This window comes from Mus caroli, chromosome 11 (assembly GCF_900094665.2).
Source record: "Mus caroli chromosome 11, CAROLI_EIJ_v1.1, whole genome shotgun sequence".
NCBI classification, from domain to species: Eukaryota; Metazoa; Chordata; class Mammalia; order Rodentia; family Muridae; genus Mus; species Mus caroli.
In genome coordinates this window covers 49,685,122-49,693,532 of record NC_034580.1, presented here as the reverse complement: position 1 = coordinate 49,693,532, position 8,411 = coordinate 49,685,122, and the positions used below count along the sequence as shown (strand labels likewise).

The following is an 8,411-nucleotide window of genomic DNA, read 5'->3' as shown; positions in this document are numbered from 1 at the left end:
CCTCAAACAACGACAAAGCAAAAGCAGAAGCAAAACCAAAAAACAAAACAACAACAAAAAAAACCCGATCCCACAAGAAGTCACAGAGACGCACTGGACACTTTTCAAATGCCAGGTAGATATTCTTGACTCTCCAATGAGTCAGTGATTCTGATTCCTTGAAAGTAACGTGATCTGAGCGTGAGAGACATCTGGTGCTGGCCAGCTCTGCCTAGCAGCGCCTCGCTCGCCCGGGCACGTCTACGGCCGGATCCGGGTAGGAAGGTGCTATGGCGCAAGGCCGCGGTCTCCATCTTCCCCGTAGCCCACCCAGAGGTCACTCTTTGCGCGCCTAGCATCCCCTAGGTCTCGCCACTCCCTCACTGGGCGGGGCCTCACAGCTACCAGCCCGCCTACTGGGGGGACAGGGCGTGTCCTTGTAGTGGGGGCGTAGCCGCGCAGCCGCACACACCGCTTGTGGCTCCGCCTCTGCGCGCCAGAACCTAGGCGGGAGGGCGGAGCCCGAAGCGGGGAGCGCAGCTGCTTGGTGTGTGGAGATCCTGGAAGCTTCGGAGCCGGCGCTCGGAGCCGCGCGGCTGGAGCAGGCGGCGGAGACAAAGGCGACGGTGAGTGAGGGAGAGGGCCCCACGTTGGCCCCGCCGCCCGAGGCGCCAAGTGTAGGGCCGCCACTCAGAAGGTTGAGGGCGAGCGCGGCCCGGGCCTCTCCGCGCTGCGGACTGGGGCAGCAGACTGGGGCTGCGGACTGACTGAGGCTGCGGCGGCTCCATTTTCCAGTCTGGGCGAGGTCCTCACGCGAGGACCGGCGTATGGTTCTCTTCATTCTCCGTGAGGCGAGGCCAGCTTCCACCGTAGCCTGCACCTTCCCGATGGGGGAGGCGCTATGGACCCCTCCCCTCCCCCAGTCCGCAGCCCCGCCAGTCTGGACCGGCGCGGAGCGGCTGGGCTCCTGAACCCCGACTCCCGCCCGGCCTGCCTGGGACCCCGGGAGAGGAAGCCGGGCCACTGCCTCGCAGTCGCTGCGGCGACTCTTACAGGTTGTTGCACCGGGAGCTCGCGGCCACGGTGGTGAGCATTACTAACGGGTGTGGTAGGTAGCGGCTCGCTGACGTCCGCGTTTCGAGCTGAGGAGCAGCCCGGTGCCGGCTGATTTCAGGCAACCCTGGGAATTCCGCTTTAGCGGCAGTGATTGCTGCTGCCGAGCTTTCCTGGAGGAGTTTGGTAGTGATGTGCAGAGCGCAGCACTGAGAAGTTCTGGGCCTGGAAGTACAGCTCAGTGGTAGGGAACTTGCCTTGCATGTAGGAGGCGGCCCAGAGTAGTTCAGTTCCCCAGTACTCCCACCCGCCACAAAAAGAGAGGAAGAAAAAAAAAAAAAAGAAATAAAGAAAAAGAAAGAAAATAAATGCTCTTAAAGGACCCTTGCTTAGTAAAATATTGATATAATGAATGAATCTTAAAACACCACACAGAGCTGTTCGTACTAGTAAGATGAGACACATAGCTTCTTGACTCAGATAAAGGACTATTGGAAAGAATGCCTAGCAAGTTTCTGTCTCCATTCCCATGTAAACTATTGATAATTAGTTGGTCATTATTGCCAGCCAGCATAGCAGATAGTACCTTTGAGATGTGGAATTTTTGAGAGAAGTTGGCTTACAGATTTCTGTTTCTCAGCAGGCCTGATTTCTCCTTTTCTTTGAAAATAATTGAGAAAGATGTTTGGGGTGCATTTTGAGGTCTAGCTTTCTTTGTAGTAGGAGTAAAGAAGTGTGTGGGCTTTGGAGGGACTGTGGCATGGTCAGTCTTGGATCTCTATGAGCCAGGGAGAGAGAGCTCTGAACTTTAGGGGAGGGGATCTAATGTCGCCTTGGTGGTTAAACATCACTGTTTACCCAGCATACTCATTAGACACATATTAAACACAGAGAGATTTTTGAATTCTGCTTGTGGAAGGGAACAAAACCTCGAAATATTTCTCTCTTAAGCTTGAGCATGAAGTTCATTCTGTGGTATCGATGTAGCAAGTAAGGACCTCCCCAAACCCCTAGGGCTACTTCACTTGGAAAAAATGGCTGGTGAACTTCAGGAAGTGTTCATTCATAGCATCCTACTTAAAAGTTAATGAGTAACTCTTTAAGGCCAAGATTATTGGGTTATGGTTTCATTTGTCAGCTTAATAAAAATCCCAGTAGGTTTTAAAGTGACAGGAAGAATGGTTTCAACAAGATGGTGTTTTATTCTCCCCTGAACTAGATTTTGATGCAGTGTTTTTATTGATAGTGTGATTCCAGTTCTGTTTCAGTAAGAATCTTTGTAATGACATTTTCTGTATTAAAAAATTCCCTTTTCTGTGGTTAAACCAGCACTTGCTGCTTATCTAGAGGATTGGAGTTACGTTCTAACACCCACACCTGATGGTTTACAAGTGTCTGTAATGGGGATATGATGCCCTCTTCTGGTCTACATGGAGCACCAGAATATAGGTGACACATACACACACACACACACACACATAATTACAAAACAGTAACGAGAGAGAGAGAGAGAGAGAGAGAGAGAGAGAGAGAGAGAGAGAGACACACACACACACACACCCAAAGATGGGCAGGGAATGTGGATCAGTTGACATGAAGTTGCTCGTTCAATCACCACAAGCAGTATGATAGTGGGAGCCTTACTACCAACACCTGTAATGGCGGAGGCAGAAGGATCATGAGTGTAAGGCCGTCTTTGGCCTATATATTACAAACGTAAGGTCAGTCTGAACTATATGAGACCCAAAAGATAACAAGATAAATTAGTAGCTTTTTTTTGTTTTGGATATTTTAGCCATTTTATTTTATTCCATTTTTAACAGAGCAGGGATGTGGCTATGGTAGTATACTTGCCTAGTATGCGTGTACCAGGCTGTGTGTTCCATCTTCAGTACCACAAAAAGAACGGAGTTGATGGGTAGGAAAAAAGAAATATCTTAAATAAAGTACCTTTCCAGCATTTTTGTTTTGTCTGCTTGTTTATCATTAAAAAAAATACACTATTGACTAAATAGTGTTGACAAGAGAAGAATTATTAGTAATAATATGTGGTGCTGTTTGGACTTCCTTCTAGAAGTACAACTATGATAAAACTGTATATTAAAATGCAGGTGTGGGCTAGGCACTGGTATGCACCTTTAATCACAGCATTTGGGAGGCAGGAGGCAGGTGGATCTCTAAGTTTAAGGCCAGCCTGGTCTACATACCTAGTTCCAAACCAGCTAGAGCTACAGAATGAGACCCTGTCACAAAAGGGTTGGGGGGAGATGTAGGCTGAGGATATACTGTAGTTGTCAATTTGTTTAGCATACATGAGGCCTTGCTTGCTTTGTTGCTTATCAAGTTCCAGTCAAGCCTGAGCTACATGACACCCTATTTAAAAACAAAACCAACCAATAAAACAGCCCCCTCAAGCTGGGCGTGGTGGCGCACGCCTTTAATCCCAGCACTCGGGAGGCAGAGACTGGCGGATTTCTGAGTTCGAGGCCAGCCTGGTCTACAAAGCGAGTGCCAGGACAGCCAGGGCTATACAGAGAAACCCTGTCTCGAAAAACCAAAAAACAAAAAACAAAAAACAAAAAACAAAAAAAGCAAAACAGCCCCCTCAAAAAATAAAAATTACCACCCACCAAATAACCAAACCAAACCAAACAGTGATGACTTCTATAGCCTGGTTGATAAGAGTCTTTTCCCAGCGTGCAGAAGCCCTGGCTTGGCAGTGCACTGCAGCATTGCCTCAGGAAGATTGAGGTGGAGAGCAGCATTGTGTTTTCTATGAACGTGAAGTTTCTGTTGTCTTTGTTGTTGATGTTTTGGGGTGAGACTGAGCCAGGGCCTCATGTGTTCTCTGTCAGACAGTTGCAGCCCTAACCCATTTTCATTTTATCTTTATATTTTCATCTATGATTTACAAATAGTGAAATTATATGCCACAGTATGATTTTCTAGTCAACAGCATTGACTTTTTATGGCTGTACCTAGCAATAGTAAGGGAAGAGTACACATTTGATAGAATGTTCTGAGTTTAGATGTGTAGAGTCCATATTCAGTGTTTTTTCTAGGAATCAATAAAAGGAACCCTCACACATGGTATTGATAGAGAAGTTTCTCTTTTTTAAAAATTTTAAAAATTTATCTATGGATTTTATGTATGTGTATGCTCTATTTGCATATACTCTTGTATGCCAGAGGCATTGGATCCTGTTTTAGATGGTTCCCAGCCACCATGTGGTTGCTGGAAATTGAACTCAGGGCCTCTGAAAGAGCAGTCAGTGCTTTTAACTGCTGAGCCATCTCTCCAGTCCCTCACTTTCTTTAAAATTTTTTTTTAAATTTAGATTTAATTTTAGGTAGAATGTTTTGCCTATATGTATGTATGTATGTATGCATGCATGCATGTAAGTATACCGTGTTTGTGTCTGGTGTCTGCCCATGGAGCTCAGAGGGGGTGTCAGATTCCTTGGACCTGGAGTTATGGATGATTGTGAGCCGAGCCACCAGGTAGGTGCTGGGAACTGTACTCAGATTCTCCACAAGAGCCACTGGTGTTCTAAGCAACTGAGCCATCTCTGCAGTCCATAGTTTCTCTTTTCTTAAAAAAAAAAAAAAAAAATAGGATTTGTTTTCTTATTTTTAATTATGTGTATTTATGTGTCCAGGTGTGATATCAGTTAAGGGTCTGTAGAATCCAGAAGAGGGAATGGAATCCCCTGGAGCTACAGGCAGTTTAAGCCACCAGATTTGGGTGCTAGGAACCAGACTTGATTCCCCTGTAAAAGCAGTATTTGCTTTCAACTGCTGAGGCATCCATCTCTCCAGCCCTGACAGTCCTTTAAATGCTATATTTTCTTGTAGGAGGAGTTAGATGAGAATATACACCACAGAGTCTCAGTCTGTAGAATGTGGTAGTGTCTGGGTTTTTGTAAAGTATACTCTATAATAGTCATAGGGTGAGGAGATCACCTAATGATACATTTTGCAGAATGTCTCCATCATTAAAGTTTGACTCCTTCAGAAGTCGAAATTAATGTTCTGCAAAGTCCATCTGCATCAATGCAAGGTAATGAAGATTCACCACTGTCTTCACAGTGAATGTAGTTGGCCTTTGCGATTTACCAGTGCTTGAAATGTATTGTCACTGTATAGACTGTGACAGTTCAAATAGGACTTTCCAAGGTCAGACATTGACTCTTAGTCTTTCTTTTTTTTGGTTTTTCAAGATAGAGTTTTTCTGTATAGTAGCCCTGGACGCCCTAGAATTTGCTTTGTAGATCAGGCTGGCCTCAAACTCACAGAGGTCTACCTGTGTCTGCCTCCTGAGTGCTGGGATTAAACGCATGCACCACCATTTTTTGGCTGTTAGTTTTTTATGGCCATTCTTAGGAGTAACAAAGAACGAGTACCTGAGAACAGAACTTTCCTGATTTTAAACTACAGGGTGTTTTGTAGTTGTTCTTAGGACTGTTAAAAAAGTAACTCTCCACATCTTAGTGATAGAGAGCTGTGATAGTTTTAGAATGTTTGTTTCTTGTAGGAAGTTATTTGATAGCGTGCCATGACAGCCTAGTATTATGAAAAACCTTAGGGAAAAATGATTACAGAGCCAGTAAAGAACATTGAAGATAGGCTGCGATGATGTCTGATACAACCTGCTCCTTGCTCAAGGATGGCTGCTCACCCTTGGCCATCTTGAGAGCCACCAGAGTGTGGCCTACTTTAGTTCTCCATGGCCAATGGAAGGAAAACTTTCTTGATTATAGAATAATCCTTTACACAGATCTGAACCCAGTGATTGTTACTCAACAGATATCTTCTTGATGGTTTTGTGCCTGAGGCTTCTTCCTGTCTGAGAGTTCCAGGTGGACAGTCACTTGAGCTGATAGACGACTGTGGCTGGAGCAGCAGCTTGTGGAGGGGGGAGGTGTCTTTGTGACTTACGCTATTTGCATTTTTTTCTGTAAATGTGAGCAGTGGTTAGAAAGGTGAGGGTCATAAGGTCAGAGGATGAACTGTGCTGTCTGAACGTGTCTGTGTACGTGTATGCATGTGAGTGCGTGCGTGCATTGCGTGCATGTACATGCAGGCAAAATGCCCTTATAGGAAAAAAATGAAAGCAAGTAAGTCTAAAAAAAAAGTTTATAAATACATGGAGATAATTTAATAGTAGATGGAGAGTTACTTAATAGTAGAGAATTTCTGTTTTGTAGATGAAAAGTTCACAGTATGATTGCTTGACATAACTTCCAGTGCACTGAAAATGGTTAAGATGCTATCTATGTAATTTACCTTAGTGAATAATTAAAGTGACAGAAATGTTTGTAAGTACTTCAGATTTATTGACAACAGCATTGAGACATGGTAAAATAACTTTGCTAAGAAAATAAGGATTCAGGAGGGTATGGGGGACTTTTGGGATAGCATTGGAAATGTAATTGAGGAAAATACGTAATAAAAAATATTAAAAATTAAAAAAAAAAAAGAAAATAAGGATTCACCTGGCAGTGGTGGCGAAAGCCTTTAATCCCAGCACTTGGGAGGCAGAGGCAGGCAGATTTCTGAGTTCGAGGCCAGCCTGGTGTACAAAGTGAGTTCCAGGACAGCCAGGACTACACAGAGAAACCCTCTCTCAACCCCCCGCCCCCCCCCCCCAAAAAAAAGAAAAGAAAATCAGAATTCATAATTTTTGGTATATTTAAAATACTATATAAGACTAAGTAAAGTCCAGGATGATCTTTAATTTATAACTGTTGGAATATTTGAAATACTGAAATGTTGGTGGAGGGTTTTTTTTTTCCTATAAATAATTGATTCTTTGAGAATTGACCTTATTCACTTCTTCCCTCAACTCCCATGCCCACTCCCCTTCCCGATTAACCCAACTTTGTATCTACCTCCCCCCAATCCGGTCTAATTTGGGTTGTCAATATGTTCTTGGGTGTGTGACCTGCTGGAGTCTGGTCATCTGACCAGCAAGAACACTCTTGGGGGAAATTGACTCCCCTTTTTCTGAAGCTATCAATTCCCAGTAGTGCCTCTGCTAGGGGTGGGCCTTGGTGTTCACCTCCCCTCTTCAAGCTGGGATTGGGATTAGCTTGAGCTTGTACTGGTTAATGTATGCTATGATAACTGCTGTGTGTTCATGTGTGCAGTGCCTGCTCCTGTCTGGGGGACACTGTTCCTTGTGTTCACTCACCACCTCTCTTCTGAAATGATCCCTGAGCCCTGGGGAGCAGAGTGTACAGTATAGATTCATTAGGGCTTCATTTAGGGCTGAGCATTTTGTAGGCTCTTCTCTGCATTTTAGTCACTTGGTTTCTGTGTTAATCACCATCTACTGCAAATAGAAACTTCTCTGATGAGAGTTGAGAGATGCTTTAATGTATAGGTATAACAATATGTCATTAGGAGTCAGTTTAATACTTTGTCCATTTAACAGAATAAAAGGGATAGGTTCTCCCCTAAGGCCTGTGACCCACAGGTTCTTAGCCCCCAAATGGTGCCAGGTATAGGTTTCATCTTATGGAGTGGGACTTAAGCCAATTAGAAAGTGGTTGGTTAGTCCCACAATGTTTATGTCACTATTGTACCAGTGGACATGTCTTGCCAGAACTATTGGTATTGTAGTTTGTAAGGTTTACAACTGCTGAGATTGATAATGACTTCAGTAGCGTACATAGCACCTTCTGGAATTACGAAAGCTAGCCAGTAGTGATGAAACTTCCAGGTCAGTATCAGTGTATTAGCTCCATGTTCTGTGACACAAATGCATAGCATCAGCTGCAGTGGGTTTTAACATCAAGTTCTGGAGGGTAACCAATAGCATTGGCAGTAGCCTGTAGTGTTTAGGGGCTTATGGGACCTTTCTTGCCTACACCCCCAAAAGAGGAGTTCATCCCTAGCACTGGGCTCGTTGTTACTTTGTGGTGTCTAGTAGGGGTATTGTTCTGTTTAGGGTAACTCAGTTTTAACTCTCTCTGTCTCTCTGTCTCTGTCTGCCTGGTTCTCTCTCTCTCTCTCTCTCTCTCTCTCTCTCTCTCTCTCTGTGTAAGCTTGCACAGTAATAGACTTCCATATCACTTTTTGGAAAGGTTATCACTCTCCATTTTCACTCTTACCCCTTTACCTCTTCAGTTTAACCCTTCTTGTTCTGTTGCTCTCTCTTAAACTTTATACAACTGTTTTCAAGGCTTTCAAGGGTTGTGTATCTGATGGGAGCGGTAGTTCCTTTTTTGTAAGAGTGATTTTTTTTTTTTTTATACTTAGGACACATTTCTTTTCTCAGTTAAAAACCCTAAAATGATTAAGAACAATGCACGGCATACTGGAGCCTATGCCTGTGCTGTTTGTATAGGTTGTGAAAGCTTTTTTTTTTTTTTTTT

General features: G+C 44.1%; 1 protein-coding gene across 3 annotated transcripts in view; it reads left to right on the top strand.

The window, feature by feature from the left end:
* Positions 1 to 466: 466 nt before the first annotated feature.
* Cdc42se2 (CDC42 small effector 2) overlaps positions 467 to 8,411 on the top strand; it is a 68,170-nt gene continuing 60,225 nt past the window's right edge. For 2 of the 3 annotated variants that reach the window (XM_021177585.2, XM_021177584.2), the window contains exon 1: positions 477 to 605. The gene's annotated coding sequence lies outside the window, so the exon portion shown is untranslated. Of the gene's footprint in view, positions 606 to 8,411 lie in introns of all 3 variants that reach the window. The other variant, XM_021177583.2, reaches the window with a different exon arrangement.